This window comes from Brassica napus, chromosome C7 (assembly GCF_020379485.1).
Source record: "Brassica napus cultivar Da-Ae chromosome C7, Da-Ae, whole genome shotgun sequence".
Lineage (NCBI taxonomy): Eukaryota > Viridiplantae > Streptophyta > Magnoliopsida > Brassicales > Brassicaceae > Brassica > Brassica napus.
The window spans coordinates 23374064-23394356 of record NC_063450.1 but is presented as its reverse complement, the minus strand read 5'-3'; the positions used below and the strand labels follow the sequence as shown (position 1 = coordinate 23394356).

At 32.2% G+C, this 20293-nt stretch overlaps 2 long non-coding RNA genes across 2 annotated transcripts; both read right to left on the bottom strand.

The window, feature by feature from the left end:
* Nucleotides 1-10055: 10055 nt before the first annotated feature.
* Nucleotides 10056-12561, bottom strand: LOC125590221. The gene is made up of 2 exons (XR_007326468.1): nucleotides 10974-12561; nucleotides 10056-10854 (listed from the first exon to the last, which is right to left on the bottom strand). It is a non-coding gene; the product is annotated as an uncharacterized LOC125590221 (long non-coding RNA).
* A 159-nt stretch (nucleotides 12562-12720) lies between these two features.
* Nucleotides 12721-14715, bottom strand: LOC125590220. Its single transcript, XR_007326467.1, has 2 exons — nucleotides 14059-14715; nucleotides 12721-13910 (listed from the first exon to the last, which is right to left on the bottom strand). It is a non-coding gene; the product is annotated as an uncharacterized LOC125590220 (long non-coding RNA).
* Nucleotides 14716-20293: the final 5578 nt, after the last annotated feature.

The following is a 20293-nucleotide window of genomic DNA, read 5'->3' as shown; positions in this document are numbered from 1 at the left end:
GTCGAAGTGTTATATTTTTGAGAAACATTAATTACAAATATTTGAATTTATTAGATTTAATTGGTGAATAGTAATTGGAACGTGTATAGAAAAATAACTAATATATTAAACAGTAAATATTTATTATATTCTTAATAAAGGTGAAATCTCAAAAAAATCTTATTTTCAAAAACAGATGTACTATCATATCATTGGGTTGGAATTGACTTCCGACCAATCACAGAACCGAGAAGTGGATGTCTCATCATCACATTCCACTAGATTTAAGGAAAGTTATCAGGGAGGTCATACTTGGTACCTTATGGCTCAGTGCAGATCGGCCCTGGGGTAAAGCCGCCATAGAATATGAAGATTTTAGGGGCACCAGATTCTAATAATTCCACTCAAGTCGTGTGGTCAGGGAACTTATTACTTTGGCTTACAACACCAGTTCGACACCCTGCTATTTTCGATTGTGCATATTCCGTGTTTCATTGTGATTGACTTTAGTAGGAACAGCTGCATCTCCTATTAATTTTTTTATTCCGTTTTCTTTTTTTTAAGTTCTTGTAAAAATTTTAGAAACTTTTGAACTTCAAATAAACATCAAAATTTAATATAGGGTTCTAATATTCTATGAGACTATAAAAACTCCATAAATTTTACAAAGTGAACTTGCATTAGAGTTATTTATCACAAATTATGGTTTATTTTATAATTATATATTTTTTAATTTGTAGAAAAAGCTATCAAGAAGTATAACTGAACTTTTCATGTGAAACTAAAAATATAAAAAGAAAAAAGGTGAGTTCCAAATGATGTTTTTAATAATTTTTAATACTATTTTGGTTACATGCTTAAATTATACTAATATTTATGACAGAATAACAGAGAAAAAACAACAATGTCCCCCGATCAACCATCTACTAAGCTCCAAACATGTACAATTTAAACTATTTGGTTACTTTTTGGCCGGTACGGAGGCGGCCAAACAGGCTATATGGTTGCAAGAGCTATTAAGCGAGGTCATGGAACAAGCAGTCGAGAAGGCAGTGATCAGAATCGACAATCAGTGTGTTTCACGGCAGAAGCAAACACATTCATTCAAGGTATCATTTCATTAGAGAGTGTGTTGAGCAAGGGAAAATCATTGTGGAGCATGCTTCCGGTGATCAACAAAAGGCGGACATTTTGACTAAAGCTCTTGGAAGAATCAAGTTCAAGGAGATGAAAGATTTGATTGGAATGCAAGATTTGGAGAAGAATGATTTCAAGCTTAAGGGGGAGAATGTTGAGATAAGCTTGAAGATCAAGGAAACTTGAGGAGCAAGTAAAATACCTAATCCTATTAAGATTGAGATTCATAATATATTTAGGAGTTATCTAGATATGTTTGTTAAATAGGATTAGAAAAATATAATCTCCATATAAAGGATATGTCAAAGTGTGACATAATGGGTGGATTAGAGATTGAGAGTTTGAGAGCTTAAGTTTTTGAGTTAGTTTTCTTAAGCATTAATAAAGAAGAGTTGGTTCTTTATATTGAGATACTTTCAATCTTTGATTCTAGAGATATGTAGTATGTGCCATTGAAGAAGCAAAGGACATCAAAGATCCCTCGGTAGAGAGGAGTTGCAAAGTTCTTTGCTGGTTCACGAGCGGAACATTCATAAGTATGTTCAAGAAGAGCATGTTGTGAAAGTTGAAGGTCAAAGAAGACTCGAAGGAGAAAAAAATATCAAAGGAGAGAAGGAAGATACGGAGGAAGTGACTAAGGTGGAATGTTATAAGTGTCACAAGCTGGGACAGTTTTAAGTATGAATATCCAGGTTGGGATAAAACAGCCAATTATGCAGAGATAAATGAACATATTTGATTTTGCTGTTTTCGCTGAGCATGCATTATGGATCACAATTAAGAGTCGATGAACTGAGAGAATCGGCTTACTTGAGCACCACTCAAGTATGTCGGGAAATTTCAGGATTTGAACATGGGTAGGACGTTGGTCAGAGATGTTGATGAGATGGGCAGAGGATTAGAGAAGAGTCGCAGACGTCAGGTGTTGCAGAAATGAGAAGATGGAGAAAACACAAGGGATCACAAGTGTTTGGGTGGAAAGTACGTGACGTGAATGTCGAAGAGAAAGATATGTTATCTCATAGTTGAGTCTATCATGTTAGTAAAACAAACAGAGTAAAAAGGGTCAAAATGACAAGTATTCTTAGCGACAACCAGTTCATTAACAAGAACGGGGTTTCTAAATGGTCTAGTAGTTTCTTTGGCTTGACAAAAACCAAAGCCTGGGTCTGCTTCTTGAGAAATTATAAGAGCTTTCTGCATTAAACGTACGCAGAAGTGGAATCAATCGATTGGGAGCAAATGAGACTATGAAAAGAAACCAATCGATGGAGTCAATGTCCATAAGCCTCATTATGTTGTATTATGTGTTTGTTATGGCAAAAAGGCGATCATGAGTATGTGGGGTTGGTTTCAAAGGATTTTATGAAGAATTTGAAAACTTATTTCAGTGTGGCATCGATGGAAAAAGCTAAAGAAATGTGCATACCTGATCTGCTGAGAAGTCTAAGAAGATAGAACAATTCACTTCACGAAGATCTTCCTAGCGAAGAAACAAGAGCTGTGTATCTCTCTGTTTGAACAAACGACAGATTCTTTAGTTTGTGGAAGAAAAAAGAGTCACAAGAAGGTAAAATGATTACACTCGATAGTCTACCTCTACTAAGAGTAGTTGCTATAAGTGATATTTTCTATTGTTGGTTTTCCTCTATTAGTCTATATGATTCAATTATCTCTTACAAAACTTACCATTTTCATGTGATTTTTTTTATAAATCATATCATTTAATATGTTTGTTTATATTAATACATCTATTTTAAATAAAACACATTTTAGTAGCTTAGGATTTGCTATGTTTTTTTTCTAATTTTATACATATCGTAATTTATTTTATATCTTCATTAATTTAACACTTGCAAAACTTTAATTAAAACATATAATCTTAAGGACAAAATAATGTTGGGCTGTATTTTTAACTGACTGTGAACATAATTGTGCTAAAACAAAAAAAAAAACTATCTACTAAAGACATATTTGGCAAGATTTAATAAGTTTTTGAATTTAGCTAGATGATCCATATAGATATTTTTGGCGCAAATGCCGACTAACTTTTCTTTTCTAACTTAATAATGTACAAAATTCTAGACATTCTCTAGGTTATTCTTTGACGGTAAAATTGTACTCTGTATAATTGGAACTACGTTTATAAGTTAATTCAATTAATTAAACTTATGAATTAATGATTTCGGAATTTTATTTAAATGGAAATGATCACAATAATTTTTCAGGTACCATGTTTCGATGAAATTTATTATTATTAATAAATTGTTAAAGATATTATATTTTTGAAATTTTTATTATCAGTAAATTGAAAGTAGATAACTGATATTGTTTTGATTTTGAATGAATGCAAATATATACAAATCTCGGAAATATTGGTTAAAAGATATATGTTGAAATTGGTTAAATTAAGTTTATTAGTTTAAAAAGGAATATTTCATAAAATAAAGAATCTAAAAAATATTATTTTTTTAAGGTATATTCTCAATATAATAGTCTATCACCTATATGAACAATGATGTACGTTACATATACGTGCATAGTATATGTTATTACAAACGTAAAAAACTCATATATAATCGTCCACTATGTTAAAAAAATTGGTTAATAGGCGTGAGTTATAGAGCTATAGGATGTGTAAATAAAGTAGTGAAATCAATTATAACATTCATATCTCAAAGTAGTATCAATTGTTAAAGAGTATTTGAATTGTTAGACTGTGTGATTGTAGGTGACATACGTGGGAAAAATGGTTCATTCTCCTCTCAACTAGTTGTAGAACTTTTAAGCTATGTTAAAAGTCACGTGAACAACGGAAAAATAATTTATTCTCCTATGAACTAGTTGTTTCCGGCTATTTAACACACAAACTTTTAAATCATGGCAAAAACCACATGAACAATTCTATTTTTTGAATTACATACATAAACTATCGATTTTAAACTAATTCTCCTAAAACTGTAAATTGTGTTGTTTAAACGTTAATTTGGTTTATGACAGGTAGATAGTCGGTTTCATTTAGGTTGATAAAAATAAAATACTATGTCGTTTTGTTCTTCTTCTTTAGAAATCGTTTTACTATTTATCATCAATTGAGGATAAAAAATTTTAGTCTGCATTTTTGAGTTATATGATATAGTAACTGGCTGGGTAGATATTTTCGAGTTATATGACATAAAACATATAAAGAGATCATATGACATTAATTTCTGGATTGAGAAGAATAAATAAATCCCTGAAGGACCGGAACCTAAGAGTAACATCGGCTTACGGAACCAATCAAGCGTCATAGACTACGCCAATTTTATAGTTTCTTGTGGAGATTGGTAAGTTACTATTCGCTGGTCTTCTTTCTTTAAACCGTCTCTCCATATAGTCAGCCTTTGCCTACGGCTTTGCCTCCGCCTTTCCCCCGCCTTTGATTCCGTAGAGTTGATTTGCAGGAGGAACTCTGAATTTTTTTCTCTCGGTTGGTGGAGGCACTCTTGGCGTGACCTACCTGACAGGTTTTAGAGTGATATGAGCAGGTTGCAGATGAGATCTGTCTAAAGTTTTGAGATCTGAGTTTTCTCGAGATTGGAATATGATTTGCATTGATCGCTACATTGGGTTCACATATATAATGTATGAATTTGGTTATCAAGGTGGATGGATGAGAAAGCGATGATTGGTTTGCTTGAATGCCATCATTTTACATCAATCAATTAATGGCCTGATAGTGGAGGCTGAGCCTTAAATCTTCGGTTACAAAAGCACAGCGTTCTTTCGAGACGCCAGGGACGAAGAAAAAAAGAAGATCCTTTTGCTCTCTCTTCTTTTCTCCTCCTTCTCTCTAGATTCTTCTGATCTCGATCTGAGCCGGCTTTCTCAGCACCGGAGCCGGTTTCTCTTTCTGTGGTTCTCTCTTTTTGGATCCGTGTTCTGTTTGGGATTTGGGTTGATTGCTTTGCATGTTGGTCTCGAGTCCTCTTTGTTACTTCTCTGGTTCGATCTTCTGCTTTGCTTTGCTTGGTTTATTCTGAGCTGTGGAGTTCGCTCCTAGTCATCAACTATTTGGTTATTACATCCCGAAGACACCAGCAGGACCAACAAATGTCTAAAGCCATCCTGATACCGGAAGTTACATTCATGCAAAGGACAAGAGAAGACATTGTTGGTCCTGCTGGTGTCTTCGGGATGTAATAACCAACCAAGAGTCTGTGAAACAGCAGAGGAAACTGTTGGAACTCGTTTTTGACAAAGTGGTGTGGACCATTTTTTCGATGAGTTTTTCGACGGAGACGTCTGTCGGAAAGACCAGAATTTGGATACGATGTAATCGTCACCATGAACACTATGAGTTAGTGTATTTGTTGGTCAAAATCGGAGTTGTTTTGAATGAGAAATAGAGGTCTAAAGTGAATGACATGAAAAGCTTATAAAACTATTATATGGTTAAATATAAAATTTAACAAATGTTTCACTTTAGATATTTGAGTTTGAATTTAGATTTGATAAGTTGATTAGACTTAAATGTCAATAAACTTGTTTTAAATCTTATTCATAAAATATTTTGGTATTTGATTAAATATAAAATATAAACTCAATTAAAGTATATTATTGGCTTTTGATGTGGTCAATGCAACTTTATGACTTGATATACTAACGTTTCTGAATCGTAGTCATGGGAATCAATTTCCTTTATTGCTATTAATGACTATGTACGTTAGTGCTCCATAAGAATCGAAGTGTTTCGTTTGTCTTATAAATAGAAAAGAAACATTGCAGTAATCTCAATTCCTTGGACTAAACAAAAGCTTACAATCCTTCATATTTTTTTCTTAGATTTTTTCTTTTGAGTCTGAGAGTACACACAAAACTAGTTTCACCATGTTTCTGATACAGTGACGCAAATCAGAAGATTTTTTGCAGTTGTATCTTGGGACTCATTACGTTATCGAACCGTCGCATTACGGGACGTATTTTGAGTTAAGGAAAGAGATAATATCTCGTCTCTGCAGTTGTATCATCCTTTTCTTAATCTTTGGTATAACTTTATCAATCTTATTCTTTACAATATTCAGTTCTCCGTAGATTATATAATACGATTCTATTAGTTCAAGGATACAGAGGTACGAGCCCATAGAACAGATCCACTGATAGAACCGTATTATATAATCTACGGAGAACTGGATATTGTAAAGAATAAAATTGATAAAATTATACCAAAGATTATGAAAAGGATGATACAACTGCAGAAGCGAGATATTATCTCTTTCCTTAACTCAAAATACGTCCCGTAGTGCGACGGTTCGATAACGTAATGAGTCCCAAGATACAACTGCAAAAAATCTTCTGATTTGCGTCACTCTATCAGAAACCTAGCGAAACTAGTTTTGTGTGTACTCTCAGACTCAAAAGAAAAAATCTAAGAAAAAAATATGAAGGATTGTAAGCTTTTGCTTAGTCCAAGGAATTGAGATTACTGCAATGTTTCTTTTCTATTTATAAGACACACGAAACACTTCGATCCTTTTGGAGCACTAACGTACATAGTCATTAATAGCAATAAAGGAAATTGATTCCCATGACTACGATTCAGAAACGTTAGTATATCAAGTCATAAAGTTGCATTGACCACATCAAAAGCCAACAATATAATTTAATTGAGTTTATATTTTATATTTAACCAAATACCAAAATATTTTATGAATAAGATTTAAAACAAGTTTATTGACATTTAAGTCTAATCAACTTATCAAATCTAAATTCAAACTCAAATATCTAAAGTGAAACATTTGTTAAATTTTATATTTAACCATATAATAGCTTTATAAGTTTTTCATGTCATTCACTTTAGACCTCCATTTCTCATTCAAAACAACTCCGATTTTGACCAACAAAATACACTAACTCATAGTGTTCATGGTGACGATTACATCGTATCCAAATTCCGGTCTTTCCGACAGACGTCTCCGTCGAAAAACCCATCGTAAAATGGTCCACACCACTTTGTCAAAAACGAGTTCCAACAATCCCCCACATGAATAGAAATGATTCTATACACATGAAAAAAGAAGAAAAAAAATTGACTTTTGAGAGTACGGGCGAAAAATCCACTGCATGATGAGTTGGTAGCAATTTTTCAGCCTTGAACCAGTCATTGTTAATAACTATCGGATTTACTCGGCCAGGAGGTGGGCATGATGTCTTGAACCTCCCGGACTTTGGTGTAAACCTAGACAATAGCCAAAACACAGCTTCATTCTCTCACAAAACAAATTTCTCTATTGTGTTCATTTTGGCCGTGAACATTCTTGGTAATCATGAGTGAACTTGGAGAATATAGCCTTCCCTTCATTCTCCTAGAAACGGCCCCATTTCACACTCACAAGGTGATTTGCCATTGCTTTGTTTAGAGGAATATCATGTACTACTCCATTCATATGTCAAAGCTATGGACAAATTACTAAAAGCAAATGCTTATCCTCTATTACTTACATGTAGCACTGTTTAGTCATCCTGGGAACTGGTTTAGTCATCCTGGGAACTGAGTATAGACCGAACTCTGACAGTGCTTTGGGCAGATTTAGTTTGACTTAGTTGTCTCTTTGAACCTATTTCTTAGGATCTCCAGTCAGTTAGGTAGAGTTACCGCCAAACCTCATCTTAGTTCATAGGCTTTAAACTCATTCCTCTTGATGATTTTACAATTTGATCTCATGACACACATTTAATAAAAGGATCCTAGGTTGTCATCACAGTGAACATAATCTCTTGAGATTTTGTCTAATAATTTTTGCCATTTTTTTTTTCAAAATACAATTAACCATTATACACAAAACTCAGTGTATGACTAGTTTTTTTTTTCCTTCTAAGAAAAAAAATCATGTTTTGATAACTATCTCTAAGTTCATTTGGCCTCTTGCGAGCGACTTTATATGGTAAGCAAAGCTTCCCCCACATTTTTTGAGATAGCTTAAAAACATGCATATTTACATTTAACATCTTTTAAGAGTTTAGAAAGTTAATCAACAACTCCTTTAGATTTAAATGAAGAAAAAACAATTTTCGAAAATTATTATAATTTTCTTTAAAATGTATTTTAATCTTAGAAATTCACATTTTACATATAACTATTTTCATAGTTCTCTCAAGTTGATTAATAAATCCAACTTGTATGTTTTGGATTTTTCAAACACACATATTTTTCTTTTTATCAAATATACATATCGTTACAAGATATTATTTTTTATGTCATAAAAATAGCATTTTATGTGATTATTCTCAACCATATTATTTTCAACCATATTGACTTTAGAAACTACAATACACATGTCAGTTTCAGTCACATAGGTCTGAAAATTTTCATTGTTTTTGCATGGTCAATCTTTTTAATAATAACTTGCATTTAAGCATTGATGAAATATAAATATTTTGATCAATATCATCAAACATTTTATTTCCAATGGAAAATGATTTATATGTGGCAGATCTCTCCCAAATCTAATTTTGGGCGTCGACTCACCAAAATTAATTTCCATCCATACAATATTTGATCTCTCGAAGATCGAAATGTTGTTGTTGTTTTTTTTTTGTATCAATTTTCTTTTCTCATGATCAAACACTTAATAATCAAATTAAGTTGTTCCAAAAAATCTGAAACAAGAAATCAAAACGTTAAGTCATTCTCGATAATTAAAGCAAATAAGTCAATGCATTAATATAAAATGGACAAATAATGCTTTATTCTAATCATAATTATGAGCAGCAATATTTTTAATTCAAAAAACTCATGCAATCTTGTACAAAAACGTTTGAATGATTGTAAGAAATCAAGTCAAATATTTTAATCCGGTTAATCAAATATGACAAAACAGACAAGTCAAACCTTTAACAAATAACACAAAGCAAAGAAATTTTGTTTCAGTTTACGACACAAGAAAATGACAAAATTGCAGCAGTCTATTGACTAATAGCGAATCAGAAACCAATAAACAATTATGCTATCAAATACGAGCCAATAAAATCGATAGCTAATATTGTCTAACAAATGAATTAAGCTATAACTGATAAACCCTGCAAAACAAACGTCAGGGATATGCAGGAAAAACTATTTAAAAAATAATAATTCAGCAGTTCCTGCAAAATAAAAACGTGAGCGAGGAATAAAAATTTCACGCTGACACCGATAAGTATTAAAGCCGATCTGATTCCAGCACCTTTTACTAAATATCGATCAACCTGTTCTTATAAAAAAAACTTTACAATAATCAGTCCGGTTAATGCAAAGCAATAAACGGATATTTTGAGTTAAGACTGATAGAAACGTATTATATAATCTACGGAGAACTGGATATTGTAAAGAATAAGATTGATATAATTATACCAAAGATTAAGAAAATGATGCTACAGCTGCAGATGCGAGATATTATCTCTTTCCTTAACTCAAAATACGTCCCGTAGTGTGACGGTTCGATAACATAATGAGTCCCAAGATACAACTGCAAAAATTCTTCTGATTTGCGTCACTCTATCAGAAGCCTGGCGAAACTGGTTTTGTGTGTACTCTCAGACTCAAAAGAAAAAATCTAAGAAAAAAATATGAAGGATTGTAAGCTTTTGCTTAGTCCAAGGAATTGAGATTACTGCAATGTTTCTTTTCAATTTATAAGACAAACGAAACACTTCGATCCTTGTGGAACACTAACGTACATAGTCATTAATAGCAATAAAGGAAATTGATTCCCATGACTACGATTCAGAAACGTTAGCATATCAAGTCATAAAGTTGCATTGACCACATCAAAAGCCAACAATATACTTTAATTGAGTTTATATTTTATATTTATCCAAATACCAAAATATTTTATGAATAAGATTTAAAACAAGTTTATTGACATTTAAATCTAATCAACTTATCGAATCTAAATTCAAACTCAAATATCTAAAGTGAAACATTTGTTAAAATTTATATTTAACCATATAATAGCTTTATAAGCTTTTCATGTCATTCACTTTAGACCTTCATTTTTCATTCAAAACAACTCCGATTTTGACCAACAAATACACTAACTCATAGTATTCACGGTGACGATTACATCGTATCCAAATTCCGGTCTTTCCAACAGACGTCTCCGTCGAAAAACCCATAAAAAAAATGGTCCACACCACTTTGTCAAAAACGAGTTCCAACAGAAACCAATCTTGATGTCCCACAAGAAGCACGGTGCACCGCCACTAGCAGAGAACAGAGAGAAACGGCCCCCGCCTGCCAAGCAGCCAAACCAAAAGAAGGTATTGAATATACCTTTTTTCTTAAATTTATTACTAATTTATAAAAACTGGTTAAATGTCAATCCTACCTATAGTTTCTGTCAAAAAACCGGACACCAATTAATGAAAGAATAGTCATAAACTATTTGAGATTTTAGGCTCTAACCATGATCACAAGCAAGATGAGAGAATAATTAGATACAGTTGAAATAACTGGTCAAGCACATTAGTGCAAGAATCTGTGAATCATACAAACCTGAACACTTATATATGAGTATATAGTTCGAGTAACATGTAGGCATTACTGTAAATATAATAAATTGCAACTGAGCAGTTCTTACTTTTCAAGTGAAAATTAGTTAGAGGTGGTTAGTCTTGAATTGTTTCATTAACTTACTGCTTTTGTGTGTAGGTAGCGGAACGCGCTTTATGCTCAAGGAACATGTCAGTAATTTGGTGACACAGAACAGCAGAATAGTGTTTCTGCGGAGAAAAGCGTTAGTGGACGTTCTTAAGGTTTTGTCTGACACGAATCCAGATTTTTTCCAACAATATTTGCGCAAAATTCAAGATCAGAAAAAGCAGAGGATACGAAGAGAAACCTGGAGACAGCTAGAGGAGATTGTTGGTTTAAAAGGACACACATCAGCGTCGAAGTAAGAGTTCTTCTGCACTTTACGTGACACAGAAATCGAGTTTACGTTTGTTTTTCCCAGGTTCTGACGCATGAATTATAGTAGAATTTAATTGCTTGCTTGCTTCAAGTCTCCGCAGGTTTCATTAAACACTAAGATGTTGACTTCTTTCGGCTTTTGATTTGTCTGTCTGTTTACTACTCCTTCCGTTCCTAAAAGATCCATGTTATAGTTTTTTCACACTTATTAAGAAAACATTTAAAATTGTATCTTCCAATACATTGTTTTCCTTAATTAGCTATTTTCAATAACTTTTAACCAATAAAATTTTATTAAACACAATTGTATTTTCTGAAAAGTACAAATTTTCATTAATTAATGTCTTGAAAATGTAAAAAATGTATCTTTTTAAAACAAATTTTTTTTCTAAAAAATAGATCTATAAAGAACAAAGGGAGTATTTCTCTATTGTCTGAAAGACGCTTTAGTTTAAGTGAAAAAAATTTCAGTCTAGAAATAGTTTTGTTTTTATTGACCACCAGAGGATCTTCTCGCATTTTCCTGCAAGAATTTTTTGATATCTTTTTTTTTTTGTAAAAATGTCCATGTAAAAGGTTTCTTCTTCTTCATCTAAAAACAACAACTAAAACAGAAATCGAAACACACTCGGTTATAAAAGCTAAATTACATGCTACATATATAACAAAACAGTGGCACAATTTAAATAAAACTAGAGTTTGACCATGTTTCCATTTTTTATAATCAAAATTTACGATTGATTGCAGTTTTAAATGTTTCTACATAAGTAGAATTGTTTTTTTTTTTAATGTCTTTTGGATATTCAAGTAAGCAAAATTATATTTTAAAAATATACAGATTTTGTAGAAAAGTAATATAATATATTATTCACTTTTATATGGATGAAAATTTGTTTTATATACCCAATATAAACTTATAGCATTTGCAACATTTACACAAAACATAATTAGTTTAAAGTCTTAAAATAAAAGAAATTTATGAGTAATAATAAAAAATGATAAGATATGAAAATTGTGTTTATTTAAATATGAAACCTTTAATTATCTCCTAAAATAATTAAACAAAATCTCTTATATTATATGTTTTTTTTTAAATTATTATTGAGACATTTTATGTTTTATTCACTTATATATTGGATATGCTAATTTGGTGGAATAATTTAGATTTTGGTTGTTCATTAACCATTGATCAAGAATCCAAGATCCTATATATTTTAAAAATAGACCTAATGGACTTATTCATAGAAAGTTATGTTACATTTAATCTTTAATCTTATCATTTAAATTTTGGGCCTACCAGAAATTTTTATTGGGCTATCAATAATTGGATTTAAAGAATAGATGATCCATTGGATTTATAGATAGTACAAATTAAATAGATATAATTTAATGTTGTAATACAATACCTCCATATGTTAAATATTTAACTATTTGTCGATGTTAACTTTTAAAATTATAAATATTTGTTTTAAAATAAAACAAATCATATTATCTAACAATGATTGATCTTTACCACCTTAAACCAACGAAAACAAATTTTAAACTATATAGTTTATTTTAAAAATTAAACAAAAACTAAATATTTATTTATTTACTCAATAATATAAATTTATGAAGCGAAAAGTTTAATTTTTAAAAAAATTTCTAAATTTGTGAAATGTTAAAATATCTTTGAATATGAGAATAAAACAATATTTTACTAATTTTTATATATATAGTTACGATTTTTATATATATAGTTTCCAATGTGGCTTCAAGTACAAAACAAACTCAACTCCGTCACACTCGAACAGTGGGATTGCGGATAAAATACCCCACAGCTGGTTCTCCAGAATAGCTTCTGCTGTAACTGAACTGTATCTAGAAAACAACAGAATCAAAGGTACATTACCTCAAAATCTCGTGTTCCCGAATTTAGCAGCCTTTGATTTGAGCTCCAACAACTTCCAAGGCCCTTTCCCTCGCTGGACAACATACGCAACAGAGCTTCATCTTTACCAGAACAACTTCTCGGGTTCTCTTCCACCTGACATCCATGTCATGATGCCACGATTGAAAAACATAAAACTCTTTCATAACAGCTTCACCGGAGAAATCCCATCGTCTCTATGTGAACTCACCGGACTGGAAACCCTCAATCTAAGAAACAACCGTTTCTCCGGTAGTTTCCCAAAATGCTGGCGTCCTTCATCCGAGCTTTAGGAAATCGACGCATCTGAGAACAGCATATCAGGCCAAATACCGGAGTCTCTCTGTGTGTTACCTCGTCTCAGCGTCTTGCTTCTGAACCAGAATGCATTGGAAGGTAAAATCCCAGACACTTTCCAGAACTGCTCTGGCATTACACACAGTCATCTCGGAGGAAACAAGCTGACTGGGAAACTTCCGTGGTGGCTAAGTAAGCTGTCTTCTCTGTCCATGCTTCGTTTGCAAAGTAACTCCTTTGATGGTCAAATCCCAGATGATCTCTGCAGCGCCCCGAGTCTACACATTCTGGATCTCTCAGAAAACAAATTATCTGGCTCGGTTCCAAAATGCATCTGCAATCTCACAGCCATTGTGCAAGGTAAAAGCGTCGACGAGTACTATGAATACCAAGAGATACGCGATAGCATAAATCTTTCCGGAAACAGCATACACGGAGAAATCCCAGTGGAGATCTTGGACCTCACTTACCTTCGAATCCTGAATTTATCAAGAAACTCCGTCGCAGGAAGCATTCCCGGGAATATTTCAAAACTTGGTCACCTGGAGACGCTTGATCTATCAAGAAACAGGTTTTCTGGTGCCATTCCTCAGAGCTTGGCAGCGATATCTTCTCTGCATACGCTGAATCTTTCTTACAATAAACTGGAGGGGAGCATACCTAAGCAGCAGAATGTTGTGGTTAATTGAGCAAATGTACCTGTTTACTCTCCCAAATATAAATAATAAAGTTATCTGCTCTAAGCTGACGATGGTGTAACCACAAACAACCAATTATGTCGAACAAACAACAACAAGAGAAGAGCCACCTCTATGCTAGATCCCAAAATGTTCTCACCGTAGGCACCTAAACCCACCACGGACGAACACGAACCGAGAGGCAGCTCCAACGAGTGGATTCCGAAACAAAAGCAAAGCAACGCATTATTCAGTTCACATAAGAGGCCTTAAGATAATATTTTCATCTAACATGTGCAGAACCTAGAAGGATAGATCGAAACTCATTAATCATCATCAAAATCATAATGCAACTCAGCAAACTTAATCTAAATCAACTGAAACGTAGTACCTTGGGTAGAGAGAGAGATTGTTTGATCTACCAGACTGTGATCAACGACGAGTCCGATTCGAACCTCGGGCGTTTCTGGGCTTTCATGAGAAACACTTCTTCTTCTCTTCTTGTATCAGATTCTCATTCAACCGTGGGAATTTAGAAATATTTCCAAAGTAAACCTCTACATTTTAGTTTTTAACGAAATTGACCTCTACATTTTACTTGTTGACGAACTCACATTCATAAGCAGGGATGGGAATTCGGGTACCCGTTCAGATTTTCGGGTATAGAGGTATAGAATCCGTTTGGGTATTTCTGTACTTTGGGTTGGGTTCGGGTATTTTTAGTTCGGGTTCGGTTATTTCGGATCGGGTTCAGATATTTAGATTTTGAAAAAAAAAAAAAAATTCATTTCTCAAATTTCTTGTATTTAAAAATATAACTTTCACTTAACTAATTTTTTAGTTTTTATAGACTGAATGGTTAACAGATTTGGACATAACATTTTGAAACTAAAAAATACATTAATTTGGTTATTGTTTTTAAATTTTGGATGTAACTTTTTGTTAATTCTTGAAATAAAAAGTTTGACATGCATTTTAAGTGAGTAGCAAATCATTTTCTCTGTATATGTATATCATATAAACTTAAAGTATGTGTACTATCAATATAAATATTTTATATAAAATAAGAGATGTAAACTAGAAATATATGGTTAGTTATACATATGTTCGGTTATCTTCAGATATCCATTTGGATTCGGATATTACCCGTTCTTGTTCGGATATCCAATCTCTCCTAATTCAATACCCGTTCGGATATTTTGCTATTTCGATTCAGATTTCGGTTTGGGTTTTTCGGATCGGGTTCGGGTGCGGTTTCGGATATCGGGTAAATTGCCCACCCCAGTTTTAAGAAAATATCTCCCGTCTTTGATATTGAGTTTATAGTTCTGGGCCTGGCATGAGTTAGCTTTTGATATTGCCTTCTTTTCTTTTCATGTATCTTAGTATCTATGAAATATCGGCGATGATTAATGATCACCTTCCGTAGTCATCTTTTTAAAAGTTTATTTCCATAGCTAATTATTTGATTTTTTTTTTTTGTTTTCCTTGTTCATTGTTTGAATGTTTCACTCATATTAAGGTAAACCAAATATTAAAAACTGACGATAAGGACTAATTAAAACTAAGATTTGTTAGTTTTTCTATATACATGTAGCTAGTTGATTAAGTATACCAAAACTGGCTTGATGGCTTTACATTTTTAGAGTTTAGATATTTCAAATTAGAATGGGCTATAGACGAGAATTATAGGGGCAACTAAACAAGTTTACATAAAACTTACGTAAATCCGGGACACCCTGACGGGATGAGTCAGCTCTACTGGTTAGAGTCTTGGGGGCCAATTGTCATGCTTCCGGGTTCGACGCCAGCCAGAGGCGAACTACTCATCCATGTCACGAAGCGGGTACTGGGCCTTCGGGCTCAGAACATACCCTCCCGGGTGAAGCCGGTCCGCTGCCTGACCGGACCCAGGGAATGACCCGCGAAGCGGGGAAGCCTGGATTACCAAAAAAAAAAAAAAAAAAAAAAAAATCCGGGACACCTTTGCTACTTTGCATATATGGGAGATTGGAAATTCATTAGAAATCAAGAAAATAAAATTATCTGAATGTGGAAAACGGTCCAAACCCTTTACAAGCACGTCTTTCTATATATGTTACAACCCAGTAGGGGTGGGCATATCGGTTTAGTTTCGGGTTCGGTTTGGGTTCGGTTTGGTTAATTTGGGTTTTATAAAACTCAACCCAATTAAAACCAAAGTAGTTTTGGTTTGGGTTCGGTTTGGGTTTAGTTTAGTTCGGTTTGGTTTAGATTTAGTTTGGTTTTCTTTAAAAATCTATGAAACAAAAAACAATTTAAAGCTCAATGACAAAACTTTTAACCACGTCGAAGGAAATAATACATAATAAGCAAAGAGCGGACTATTTGTAATCTAATTAGCGTAACAAAGACTTGTATGCATTCCAAAACCTATTAACTAAAATACTATTTGCATCTACCTTTTTGTTTTTATTGATCCTATAATAACTTTGTTACATAATTTATAGAGAATGAAAATTGGAGAAGATGAACGAAACGAGATGGCTACGATTTAGATGTTTATAGTTTTTAGGTTTTGTTTTCAGTACAATCTTTAGGTATTAGGATTATTTGAATCATATTTGAATTTTTTTTAAAATATATGGAAGTTAAGAAAAAATGAAAAACGAAACTTTAACTAAAATTTACAATATGTTAACACACACACACATATATATATATATATATATATATATATATATATTTATAGATAAAAATATATTTGATTATTGGTTTGGTTCGGTTTGGTTCGGTTTGAATCCAAACCAAACCAAACCATTCGGGTTGAGTAAAACATGAACCAATTGGGTTATGTAAAGAGCACGGTTTGGTTTGGATCGGTTTAACTTCGGTTGGTTTGGTTTGGATCGGTTCGGTTTGGGTTTTTTACCCAGTGATCCCAGGCATGTGGTCTTCGCCTTTAAATTGTTTCTTTTTGCTCAATTTGTTATTCATATGCTAAAGAATTATAAGAAAAAAAAATTATAAGAATATTAATTTGATTTTCCTAAAATGTAAAATATTCATGTAAATTTTAATATTTTTCATAATTTACGTATATTTCACTGAGCGCATGTAGCAAAAATGATGCCAAAGGTTACAAGTAATGCATTCAACATCTATTCTGTTTCTCATGGTCTCAGTTATAAATAATACATTTTGGTATATCAAATAACCATATGCAATGTTTAATATAACTATTTAACGATGCAAAAAAGTAATAACTGTTTAACAGAAAGGTTAGTTTTCACCTTAAAATCACTCAAGATTTTATTTTGGTAAGTCAATAAAAGTTATTCGAAGCTTCAAAAAAAAAGAATGAAACAACTTTATACGTAAATTTTTACCAACAAAAAAACTTTATACGTATATTGGAACATGACAAAAACCTACATCAAAGTTAGGTGGATTTTAACATGGGATGAAGAAAACCAGACAAGGAAAATATGTCTCCATTATTTAATTTTTACACGTACTATTTTCTTTTGTATCTAAATATGCAATACTACATTAAAATAATAACTAAGAAAATACTATTTTAAGAGTATAACTAAATATTCAAAAGTATAAAATTTAAAAACGGTAACTAATCTAAATAAGAAATTTGAAACAAAAAATATTTGAGATCAATAAAATAATAAAAAATATAAACCAATACATAAAAAAACAAAAAAATATACAAACACAAACCATAGCGTGGTTCAAAGATCTAGTATTTATAAGAACAAAACTTAGGTTCATCCCCTACGGTGAACTTTCAAATTAACCCCACCCTTTAGGACTAATCAAAGTGACACATAGATTATTAATTAAAAAATATTAAATTAAATAAAAAAATAGTTACAAAAAATAAAAACGTTAATTTTAACGACGTTAACGCTTCCAGCGAAACCTTAAACCCTAAATCTTAAATTCTAAACCTTATACCCTAAATTTAAACCCAAATTCAAATCCCTAAACCCAAACCCTATACCCTAAACCCTAATCCTAGACCCTAAACCCAAATTATATACCTTAAACCCAAAAAATAGACTATAAACCTAAATCCTATACCCTAAACTCAAGTCTTAGACCCTAAACCCAAACTGTAAACCTTAACCCAAACCCTATAGCATCTAAGTTTGAGGTTTGGGTTTAGGGTTTACTGTTTGGGTTTTAGGTCTAGGATTTGAGTTTAGGGTATAGGTTTTGGGTTTAGGATTTACGGTTTGGATTTAGGATTTACCGTTTGACTTATGGTTAAGGTTTTGGGTTTAGGGTATATAATTTGGGTTTAAGATTTACGGTTTGGGTTTAGGGTCTACAACTTGGGTTTAGGGTACAGAGTTTAGGTTTATAGTCTAGTTTTTGGGTTTAGGGTATATAATTTGGGTTTAGGGTCTAGGATTAGGGTTTAGAGTTTATGATTTGGGTTTAGAATTTAGAGTATAGGGTTTAGAATTTAAGATTTAGGGTTTAGGGTTTAGCTGGAAGCGTTAGCGTCGTTAAAATTAGCGTTTTGTTTTTTGTAACTATTTTTTATTTAATTTAATATTTTTTAATTAATAATTTAAGTGTCACTTTAATTGGTCTTAAAAGGCATGGTGAATTTAAAAGTTTCAGCCTAAGTTTTGTCCTATTTATAATGCCACAGTTTCGAGACTTCTAGTCCAAGTACGCAAGTCTGTGGGTCCCATATTTAATATTTTTTTCTCTAGCCAAGTGGACTTTAAAATGTGATCTATGCTCATTTGTTTGGTGGGCTTCGGACAAATCGCCCCATAAGCATCATATGAACGATCTCCAGCAGGTACATTTATTTTTGGTGGGTCCCACTTGAACCATAGTCATTTCATCTGCCAACGTTCCCGCTTTTGTTCGATATTGAAATGTGTTCTCATATCGTTTTATTATTTGTGGGCTGATTTATCTCGAAGCCCATAATATGTCAAGCCCTTCTTATTAAATAAGGTTTTGTTTTGTATCCCAAAGAAAGTTAAACTCTGCGTTTAAGGTTAAAGTCATTAGGACTTTTCTTCTTCGACGATTCAATTATCACTAGGACAGTTCAATATGGCAAAACCGAACAGTACCAAACCGAACCAAACCGAAATAGATAATATGGTTTGGATTTGGTATATATCATACAAACCGAATGGATATGATTTTTAAAAAATCGTAGGATTTGGATATGGTTCGGTATATAACCGATAAAACCGAATAAACCGATAAAATATAGAAACATGTAAATATGTATATATTTTATAACAACGTATGAAAATCATAAGTTAATTTTTTTTCTAATAACTATTACCATATTTTTTACAGTAATAAAATAGTCCTAATTTGTAAAACACTTGAACTATAATTAAATAACAATTCATCGCAAACATGCTTCTTATTTTCTTAGTCTTCTTTTGATCTTTTTGCTTTAATTTAGCATTGTCTAAATTGAAATAAAGATTATAAATTTGATGATAACAATTAGTGGGAATTCTTCACAATTTTTTTTTTTATCTATAAACGAATAGAGTTTCGTGTTTAATAGAAGAAACATGACTTTGATGAACGCTAAATATGAAAGAATATAATAAGTCATTTTTTGTGCTTCGTGCTTCTGTCTTATTTTTATTTTTTTATTTTTATTATCAAAATTTTGAGCTTTGATTTTAATTATAGATTTGATTATTTTATTAGATGATAGAAACATTTTTTATTTTTGTTCTTTTATTTAAACTTATAATATTTTTTAATAAATGAATGTGTTGACAACAAGACTCTAAAATTCATATAATATGATCCCAAAATAAAGAATTATGTTTTTTGGTATAAAACCGAATAAACCGAAAATCGACGGTATATAAACCGAACTGAACCGAAGTACATATGGATTTAGAATGGTAGTTATATTTTACTAACCGAAATACCAAAAAACCAAAAAAACCGAACTGAAACCGAACCGATATCCGGATTGAACACCCCTATCTCATCGGTTGTTCTTAAAAAAAATTTCTCCTCTCATCTTTCTACTTTCCCCTATCTCTTTTTCTCCGTCTCTTGCTTACCCTCTGTTCAACGTTTCTCTCTTAACATATACAATGAATCTTCAGTTTTCATTAAAGCCATTCACTCCCACAAACTCTCTGTCTACCTTTCTTTACAATAGAAGCTTCATATCAAAACCGAAGAAACACCTCAAATGATGGAACCCAAAGACTTAGAAACACTTTTACTGCAATTTTCTTTTCATATCTTTTACTCACAATGCATGAATGTCTATAAATACAGAAGAAGACAAAGTAACTACCCATTACTATCACACGTCACTAGTGGAAAACAATTCCATTAACTTAGAAACAATTATAA